Source organism: Lepisma saccharinum, chromosome 2 (genome assembly GCF_977018435.1).
Source record: "Lepisma saccharinum chromosome 2, izLepSacc3.1, whole genome shotgun sequence".
Classification (NCBI taxonomy): Eukaryota; Metazoa; Arthropoda; class Insecta; order Zygentoma; family Lepismatidae; genus Lepisma; species Lepisma saccharinum.
In genome coordinates this window covers 37,412,932-37,424,317 of record NC_139230.1, presented here as the reverse complement: position 1 = coordinate 37,424,317, position 11,386 = coordinate 37,412,932, and positions in this window count along the sequence as shown.

Sequence of the window (11,386 nt, the reverse complement as noted above, 5' to 3'; positions counted from 1 at the left end):
AAGTGGAAATAAGCAATTACTTACTCTATGCAAACCCGATGCACTCTTCGCAACATCTTAATTGACCGGCCTGGAAAAATTCAAAGTCCTGAATTCGTAAATTTGGCAACATAGCTCTTCAGAGTCCACAAATAGTATCCAACTTAGCAACAGTTCTTTTCTTTCTGAACGAAAACGCTCTTGTGAATTTCTTTCATTCTATCACATTCCATGAAGTTAGAAACACTAAACCAGTAATATAATACGCAATTAAACAAAAATCGTAAATTGGAAATACAAATGTTGAAATTTTTTAAAAAAGTATTCGTTCAGAAATAGAAAATAGGGGAATTTATGTGAATTTGGAAACACTGAACTCGTTCTCCACCACCTGGAGAGAATTGAAATCGCATTTCAATGCAATGAAGCAAATTTCTCTCGATTTTAGGTTAAATTACAGTAAAAATAAATTGCACAATTCCGGACGATTCTACAAAGTCCGTCTTTTCCCTGATCTGTGGCGAAAAAAAGTTCGGAACTCCGGCAATATGTTATTTCAACTGAGATCAACTTGTTTTACAGAGTTTCAAGTTAGTAATCTCCTGGAGCAGTTGGTTAGACGGTCTTCTCGTTTTACTTTTTCGTCAAGAACGAAACATCATCTCACCCACTCCTGATTCTTTTCTTTATTATTATTTACCGAGTACGAAGTGTTGTAGTAATGTAATATTTAAGATTATATCAAATCACTATAAACATTTATGCGATGCATACCTCGAGAATGTTTCTGCTCATCTTCTTGATTTTTTCAGTGATTGGCAGGATTTATGGCAAAACCTTTCTTTTCATTCAGCTGTCAAAAGCTATGTTAACACACATTAAGAATTATGTATATTATAAATACATGTTCTTAAACAACATGTTGTAATCAAGAAATCCCCATTGTAATATCAGGTGGAGGCTCATTGCACAGTGGTTCGGATTCCTGTTTAAACTGTAGGTCCAGTCCCAATTAGCCTATCTGTGCATAAGGTAGACTTAAAACAACGACAACAACAACACACACACACCATCGCACACATACCATCATACACACACCCACACAGATAAGATGTTCTTTGTTTGTGCTCTTCACTGCGGACCTAAAATATACGTTGGATTTTTAAATGATACAACCACAAATATTATGCTATATTCAAAGTTTGAAACTACCCACCTCAGACTTTACATCGCATCTTTCTGCATCCGGAAATGCTTTGTCATTTACTTACAAGAGAGTAAGTAATCTAATAAGTCGATGAAGCCCGTTGTTTGGTGGTTGAAACTACTAAAGCAAAGGGGAAAAGAGGAACTAAGTGCTCTTTTTTATGTAACCTTTTTACTTCAAGGTTACATAAAATATACCTCAAGATTTTTCTTTATAAATCATTCATCTACTTTCCGGTGGAAGCACATAGTGGTTCAGATCCCACTTTAAACTGTAAGTCCAGTCCCGATTAGCCTTACTGTGCATAAACTTGACTTAAAACACGAAATAAACCAATTAATCTCCTTTCAGAGTGGGCCTTCTACGATACTGTAGTCGGCCAGCATCCAAATGCAGTTCTGCGTAAGCAACAGTATCATTTCATTTAATATTGTGACTAATTTTACTTCAAAACCACAGATTAAAGCGATAATAGTGCCCAGCAAAAGAACCTCAAAGTAGTCTTCACACAAAGTATTTTAATCCATTGCCAAACATTGCAGTTAATAATAATATTATGCTTTTCCATTGACAGTATTTTCGATTCATGGTGAATTTGTTAAAAGGACCATGTCAAGAAATCTAAATATGTAAGTTTTACTAGTAAATGCATTTAAAATGCACGAAACAACAGGGGAAGACAAAAATAAACCTCAAAAATAAGTACAAATGCAACAAAACTGTTAAAAATACTGACAAATAAACTAAAAGCCAAAAAAGGCCGAAAAATGGAAAAAAAATGGAAAATAGAAAATGTTTTCAGGCTCTAACTGAAGGGAAACGGACATGATATCAGGTTTAGCATTGTTTTTAAGGGTCAGAAAATAGGTTGATTTTTCATCAACTTCCGGACCCTAATTACTAATTATGACCATTAAAAAAGTTGGAGGGAAGAAGGCGGCTTACTTATTTTTTTCATGCTGAGGGATCGTATCGTCCCATATCTCCACTTTATAATACAGAAAAAATCAAGTTCATATTTCGAAAATGACTTGCAGTTTTCCACCATGAGAATATGATTTTCATAGTTTGAAGTTCGTTAGTATTATCTTGCAAGGTTTCCGTTGTTTTAATTTCGCACATATTTTATATTTCATACGTTGAATATCCCTTTCCTCTCTCTTTTCATACAGTCTTTGGAAAAAAGCTGAAGTTTCTTGGCAACCGGTTCTGGTTCAAATGACTCCTTTTCGCTCTCCTGTTCCTACTTTAAACAAACAATAAAAGACTTCGTAACTAAACGATTGCTTGTTCAAAACGCGGAATTTTTACACAATTTACAAAATATGACAAAACACCAATAGACATGTTCATCATTTTTTTCCTTTCAGCGTTTCTCGATTTTTTCTGAACTCGATTCCCCATGAAAATTGCCATGAGGAAAATATACCTAGGTAGACATGACATTCTGTGTGAATTGGCTTCTTCAAACTGGCAGCAAATTTTAACATGAGCTACCTGGAGAAGAGGTAGCGACCTTGATTCTCACGAGAGAGGTCGTAGGTTCGATTCTCCACCTCAGGTGTTTATCATTGGATGTAAAGTTTATCTACCGTGCTAAAAAGTTAACATTGGTCCCTGTATTTCACAAGGTGAAAGGAAATAGTAAGAGGAAGTTATTTCGATGATAGGAGGAAGTCACATGCCACGTGGAATGCACAGAATCAAGTTACGTAGAGCTAAGTTTGTAATGTTGCAAAGTTAGTGGGGAAAGTTTGTTAGATCTGATACTCGTACTTTCTGCTCAAATAAGACAAACATTTTAGATACAAAGCAGCGACGAATTAACGATCATTATGAGGTTTTGAATTTTTATGTTTGTCACTCACTTATTAATAGTTTCTTATCAAATAGGCCTCCGTCGCAATAACAATTTACTTATGTTAATTAGCGATTTACTATTAGTTTTAGACGCATGGTAAGATGGTGGTGAGGGGATTGACAACAGGTATTACGAAGGAACGGACATAAAATTACCAATCTTAGCAATTTGAACTCATTAAATGCTCTCCTTCGTTACAGTTCTGCACTACATCTTTACTTAACATAACTGTTCTTTTTCTTAGTAAATGGAAATCAAATAATCAATATTTTAGATGTCAGTGAAGAACAAACAATACATAACTTAAATAACATTACATTTTGCATCCTGATTTGTGAATTAATCATGATGTGTGCATTAACACAACATATGAACAATAACTAAAAATAAAAGTTTTAACTTTAAAAACTGGAAATCTGCAACTTCTAAGGGGAAATATGCGCAGAAGGGACGTCCCTCAAGTGTGCATCGTATTCATTTATTCTAATATCATATTCTAATATCAACGGTCTCTGTTCAGCTAACAAAAAAAATAAAAAAATGAGAGGATGGGATTTGAACCCGCGACCTTTCACGCTTGACGAAAAGTAAGGATAGCAGCGTCTAACCAACAGCTCTACGTTAAATTAATGATGTTATACCCTTAAAAACATATTGACGTTTATGAAGACTCCCACCTTCCTGTGTTCCAAGCACATTTTCTCGACAAGTCGTGTAAAATATATTTTTTTGAGAACTGTTCGATATTATGCAAGGTATTGTAAATAAAATGTCGCATAAACTCCTCACAAATTTGCTTCTTTCTGTACACTTCGCAACATCTTATTTGACCGTCCTGAAAATTTTCAAAGTCCGGAATTCGTAAATATGGCAGCATAGCGCTTCAGAGCCAACTAAGAGTAGCCAACTTTGCAACATTTCTTCTTCCTGAATGAAAACGCTCGTGATATTTTTTCATTCTTTCACATTCCGTAAAGTAAAGATACCCTAAAGCAATAATAAAATATATCAGTAGACAAAAAAATGTTAAGTAGAAATACGAATTTTGAAAATATTTCAAGATTCTTCGTTCTGAATTTGAAAATAGGAAAATGTATGTGCATTGTGAAGCACTAAACAGGTTCTCACCCACCTGGAAAGAATTGCGGTCACATTTGAATGCAAGAAGGCAAATTTATGATGATTATATGCGAAATTTTTTAGTAAAGATACTTTGCACAACACCAAACGATTCTGCAAAGTGTGTCTTTTCCTTGGTTCTTGGCGAAAAATGGTTCGAAACTCCGGCACAATGTTGCTTCAACTGAGATTAACGTGTTTTACTGAGTTTTCTGTTAGCAATCTCCTGGAGTAGTTGGTTAGATGACAGCACTTTCGCTTTTACTGTTTGCGTCAAGATCGAAACATCGTAGGTTCAAATCCCACTCTTTCGTCATTATTTTTTTTCCTTTTTATTTACCGAGTACGAAGTGTCCTAATAACGTAATATAATATTATATGATATTACTGTAAATATTTATGCGATGCATGCTCAGTGGCGGCGATTGGGTTTCAAAACTTATGGGGCAAGGTGGGGGAGGGCAAGGACAGGTTCTTTCCCTTTGTAGATAATGTTTAGCATAGTGCGGGGTCATCTGCCCCTCCACACTCCATAATCGTCGCCACTGTGCATGCCTCAAGTAATGCTTCTACTAATGTTTTTAATCTTTCAGTGATTGGCAGGATTTTAGGAAATACCTTTCCTTTCATTCAGCTGTTATAAGTTAACACATATTAAGAACTTACATGTCAACTTTCTGCATCCGGAAATGCTGGACATAAATATCAACGGAAATATCCAAGAAACGTAGATAAGCGTTCTCGTCCAAAGCCGCTTTAAACTGTAGGTCCAGTCCCGATTAGCCTTACTAAGCATAAAGTTGACTTCAAACACCAAATGAACCAATTCATCTCCTTTCAGAGTGGGCCTTCTATGATACTGTAGTCGGCCAGCATCCGAAAATACAGTTCTGCTTCGCGTATACCAGAGTGTAATTGTATTTAATATTGTGACTAATTTTACTTTAAAACTACAGACTAAAACGATAATAGTGTCCAGAAAAAGAACCTCAAAGTAGATCTTCACACAAAGTATTTTAATCCATTGCCAAACATTTCAGTTACGATTAATATTATGCTTTTCCATTGCCGTATTTTCGATTCATGGTGAATTTGCTAAAAGAACCATGTCAAAAAATCTAAATATGAAAGTTTTACTAGTAAATGCATTTAAAATGCACGAAATAACATGGGAGGAGAAAAATAAACCTCAAAAATAAGTAAAAATTCAACAAAAACTGTTAAAATACTGATAAATAAACTAAAAGCCAAAAAAGGCCGAAAAATGAAAAAAAAAATGTAAAATAGAAAGTGTTTTCCGGCTCTAACTGAAGGTAAACGGACATGATATCAGGTTTAGCATTGTTTTTAAGGGTCAGAATAAAAGTTGATTTTTCATCAACTTCCGGACCCTAATTAGTAATTATGACCATTGAAAAAGTTGGAGGTAGCTGACTTAAAATTTTCTTGTTGAGGGATGATATCGTCTCATATCTCCACTTCATAATAAAGAAAAACATCAAGCTCATATTTCGAAAATGACTTTGGAGTTTTCCACCACGAAAATATGTTTTTCATAGTTTGAAGTATTATCTTTCAAGGTTTCCATTGTTTTAATTTCACACATATTTTATATTTCATACGTTCCTCTCTTTTCATACAGTCTTTGGAAAAAAGCTGAATTTTCTTGTCAAACGGGGTCTGGTTCAAATGACTCATTTTCGCTCTCCTGTTCCTATTTTAAACAAACAACAAAATACTTCGTAACTAAACGATTGCTTGTTCAAAACACGGAAATTTTACACAATTTACAAAATATGACAAAACGCCAATAGATATGTTCATCATTTTTCCCTTTCAGCGTTTCTCGATTTTATCTGAATTCGTTTCCTCATGAAAATTGCCATGAGGAAATTATAGATCAGACATTATGTGTGAATTGGTTTCTTCAAACTGGTAACAAATTTTAACATGAGCTACCTTGAGAAGAGGTAGCGTGCTTGATTCTTACGAGGGAGGTCGTAGGTTCGATTCTCCACCTAGGCAGGATTTTTTTCAGGAGTATATCGTTGGGTGTTTAGTGTATCCACCGTGCTAAGAAGTTAACATTGGTCTCTGTATTTCACGAGAGGAAAGGAAATAGTAAGAGAAAGTTATTTCGGTAATAGGAGGAAGTCACATGCCACGTGGAATGCGCAGAATCAAGTTACATAGAGCTAAGTCTGTAATGGTGGTTTCGAATATTGCAAAGTTAGTGGGGAAAGTTTGTTATATCTAGTGTTGCTCACGGGACGGAACATGTCGTGTCTGGTCTCGAAAACGAAACGAGAAAGGCATTCCGTCTCGTCCCGTCTCGAATTTCAAAAGGCTTATCCCGTCTCGATTTCGAGACGAGACACGAGACGGGGCGGGATGGCTTTTGAAAAGTCTCGTCTCGTCTCGAATGTCTCGAAAAAATAAAAGCAAAATTTTTAATCAGTTGCAAATACTTGTTTGCTTGGAATAAAGTATTTCAATTAGAAACGTTGATAAACGTGTATTAAGTCCAAATAAGAAGACTATTCTAGAGAGAGGCATTAATGAATACCTAAACTTATTTGCTATACTCTTTCGAAACACAGTGTTACTCCCCATTTTTTAAAAAATAATATTCCAGGTTAATAACTTTATGTTACGATAGTACTCCAGATACTAATACAATTCTGAATAACATCAAGTAAAAGGGCAGGTAGAGAAGGTGGAAGGAGGGGTCAAAAGATCGTGGAATGTCTGCGTCCGAGGTTTATCTTGTAAAAATAGTCTCAGCTCTATAGGTTGGAAAGATAAACGGACCGACGGATATGGTTTATTTTTATTATTTAATTTTTACATCAAAGGGTGTACAGAAGTGATTGTTATTAGGAAGTAGGAAAAGCATTGTAGGAAACATGGCAGTACAAATTGATAAGGAGTTGTTGGGAAAGTTATTAAGGAGTCGAAGATATAAGCAAGACTAAGAGAAGGAGATAATTAGGGACAAATAATCTTTCATTATCCCACTCCGAACAGCTGAGAGCTCAAGAGGAGGAGAAAATACGGGAAATATGGAAAGAAGTAATTTGGTGATTTTAGTGTTTACAGGGAACCACCACAAGATTTTACCACATGATTATTTGCACGGGTTGCGAAATTATTAGAATGTTATGGAAATTTCGGATGTCTTTGTTGCGAAAATTCTTGTTGTTTCCCTCAGGCATTCTACAGGTGGTTGGATTCGATTTTTTACGTCCGTTTGAAGATTATTTCCAATGTTTTTTTTTTATTTCTTTATTTCTTATTTAAGGAGAATACTAATCCTTGGATTGTAATAACGAAATATTGAGGCTGATATAGAATAGATTTCAAATGAAGGAAGTGCACTAAGTTCTGTATAATCGTCGTACAAGGAAACTTTGTTCTATGAGGGGACTCCCCGATGGTACAGTGGTAGCATCGTCGCCTTGTAATAATCGACCCCCCCACCCGGGCCCCCCAACTGAAGTTAATTAAATATCGAATAATAAGAGAGTTCATTTATAAGAGTATGACGATTTTCACCTTTTCAAAGTGGTGTATTCTGCATGATATCACTTTCCATCTTATAATACCAACTTGATTAACAAATATTAATTTGTTTCGTCCAAGATTCGAGCGCCGACCTGGGCATATGTGATTTCTCATTCATTTATGTCCTGTAATAGCCGAGATTAACCTAAGTTTTAGCCAGTCTTAAGAACTGGGAAAAAGTGTTGAATGTGGATGGTTTTAAAACATCACGAATATTTTGAGGACCACAAGACATCATCTGTAGTACGGGCAAATTATTCTAATCGTGCTCGTTAGTGACAATGCTAATTATTAAAAGACATTCAAAGTTGATTCAAGAATTGGTTGGTTGGTTGATTTGGTGTTTGAAGTCCACTTTATGCACAGTAAGGCTAATCGGGACTGGAGTTATAGTTTAAAGTGCCTCCACTGGGTATCGATCCCAGGACCAAACGTGATCGAAGAAAACCCGTCACTACATGTCAGTTGTGGATTCATCGCGGTTTCTTACTATTCAGGGACTTGAATTTCGAGATGATGAGTCTGAGGACACCTTAACAAAGGGGATTTCTTCGATACTCTTGAAGCTAATGAGGGGATATTATTTGGAAATGTATTGGACGTGAACCTTAAAATGCAAATTACACTTAAAATTCGATTCAAAACATATCGCGGGCAGGTAAAAGAACGCTTATTAGGATTTGCCACTCTTCAATCATTAGATGCAGGTTCGCTCTTTCTCGTACATATCAAAATCGAAGAACTTCTTCCCACGAACTCCATAGGTGCCTGTAATTGTGTAGCACATACATACGTTGGACTGGTAGAGTAAAAGTAAGTATTGCCAGGGTCAGAATATTTCTTGAATTATGAGATAACTGTAACCTTTGTCTGATTTTTTATCCTGTGATAACATTTCCCTGAAAGGTGAAACACAAATTTTGCCCAAAACTCTTCAGCGTTACGAAGATGGTTGTCCTCAAAATCTTTGAAAAGGCTTGCTCGAAACAGGATGCTGGATGCAAACTGCCTCATTTGGGTGTTCTTACCATTGAGAAGAAATGTCAAGTCCTGAACGTACCAATGGTGCGCATTGTGTTCTCCAAAGCACATAGAGCAGAATTCTCCTACAGGAGAATTGCACTTCACCAAGTGCCTCACATTGTTTCTAATACTTTAGAAGATTCATTTCTTCCAACGTCACGTTTATTTTGAAAGAAAATTAAACTCTTAGAAGCATTATTTTCATCATTTATATTATTATCTTATAACTTAAATATTTATATCAGTAGTTTCATCTCAAGAAAGACGATGAATTATAAAATTATTAATGTCTTTCAATACTGAAATAGGCCACTAGAGACAACGCAACTTACCAATAAAAAATAATTAATATCTTTATTGAAACGAATCATGTGGAGATAAACTCGTAATCAAGAAGTAAATTTAGGCAGTAAACGTTCACTCTAAATAAAAGACACACACAAAACACCATACATGAATATAATAATAATTATAATAATAATAATAATTATTATTATTATAATTATTATTATTATATAAGTATATATATGTGTAGTGTTTTCGGGCGTTTTAATGTTACTGCCCCCTTACAATATTTTGTTGCCAGCCTTCCCCCCCCCAGTCAAATTTCCCTGAAGCCGTCACTGGTTGGAAGTAAATTGATTAGGACGAGGAAAGTAACATTAGCTGTTGACAGTGTTGCACCAAAGGACGTGATATGTGCTACTGTTTGTATAAATGATAGGAAATTTAAGCAAAAATTTATAATTGTAGAGACTTGAGATTTGTTTCCTTCATTTGATCGTAGGAAGAGGTTTTCTGAGACAGAGTGGGATTATTTTACACATACATGGGAAAGGGTGGTTGTTTAAAGATAGAGACGCATTTTGCACATTTTTAAAAGTTCAGATAAAACGAGAATTTAGCCTTACTGTTATGAAAAGAAATAACGCAGTACGGGGAAATAATAACTTCACATTTTTCGCACCTGGTGGGATGCAACATAAGAGTATTGCAGGAAGTCTATGAACGAGGATGAAGAAGGATATGTGAAATTTGACTTACCTGCGGGTGAATTAGTTTATTCTAATATTCTTAAGGTTGATATTGTTTTTTTGTTTTTTTCTTAAGTCCACTTGATTCGCAAATAGGCTAAATCGCGAACCAACCTACAGTTTAAAGTGCGATCCGATCCACTTTGTGCCTCCATTGAGTATCGACGCGAGGACCCTTCATTACAAGACCTCGACGTTATTACTACGCCATCGGGGAGGCACCCAATTTACACAAATATGTTGATTCCAATAACACGTTATATGCATAATCTGATAATGATGCACTTTGGGTGCATCTAAACATATTTTTTCAAGTATAGCACGTCTAAAAGAATCATTGAAATTGGGATTTTTATAACTTCAGGAGGCACGGCTCTGTAAACGTGCGATATAAAATTAATGCAGGTTTGCCTTCCATACGTGGTGGTTTTGTTACGTTTCTTCGCTTCGTAAAACATACACTTTTGCAGGAAAGGCTTCTTGCATCCTCTTGGGGCCTTGCTCTAGCTAAACAAAAAATATACTTGTTTAGCATAATCGAGGGTTACATATTCCTGCCGAACTTACTAGAAAACAAGGATTCTATTGGGATCATACTGCTTTGAATGACAGTAGCAATGAAGTTTTATGTACGCTACTACTTATAATAATGAGCATAAAATATTAATCAGGAACTTTATTTTTCGTCAACTGGATGTAACATCTTTTTTTTGTTATTCAGCAAATATTCAATTCATCACCTTTTTTGACATTAATTTTCTTGCCAGGACAGCTGTTTTTATGCAGGTTTTGACGATTTTAACAACACGTAAGCTAGATATTAGCTAATATCCGTGCTGTTATATTACTATTCTTCTACCATCTTTGTAAAATATCATGCAATAACAATAATAGAATTGATTAATTTACATATTCAAGTGAATAGACCTATGAATTATATTAATGCATTAATTTAAACATTTGCTTAATTGTTGATTGATTGATTTAGTTTATTTTACTTCGCGTTTTGTGCCTCTTGGCTAATTTGCGAAGATGGGGATGAGTGATGAAATGATGAAATTGATGAATGGACATTCACAAACAACCAAGCCCGACCGGGATTCGAACCCGGGACCCTTGGCGTCGCAACGCGATGTTTGCTTAATTGTTGTCGTTAATGTTATTATTATAATTTTTTTCTGAAACACTTGGCTCAGACACCCTCCCCCGACATATATTTCTAGATGCGTGCCTGCCGAAGGATAAATTTTATCAAGCGGTGGTTGTACCGGACTTAGAGGCTAAAGGGAAAACAAAGAAGTATGTGCGTCATAAGCTGAGCATAAGAAACAGCACAATATCACAAAGAAACACTTTTTGAAACTTATGTCATAGAAGATGTTTAACAATATTAAGAACAATAAATGCTTTCTATTTGTAATATACTAAATATTGAAATTTCAAATAGTCTTTTGTGTTCGTACTACACATTTAAAAACTTTTTTGTTGCTCCCCAGCGCCAATCTTATAATTTAAAGAAAAAATGTACATTTTCATAGTGCACGGAAGTTCGACATTCAGAAAGAAAGAAGGTCTATTGGAAAACATTTCAAGACTTGC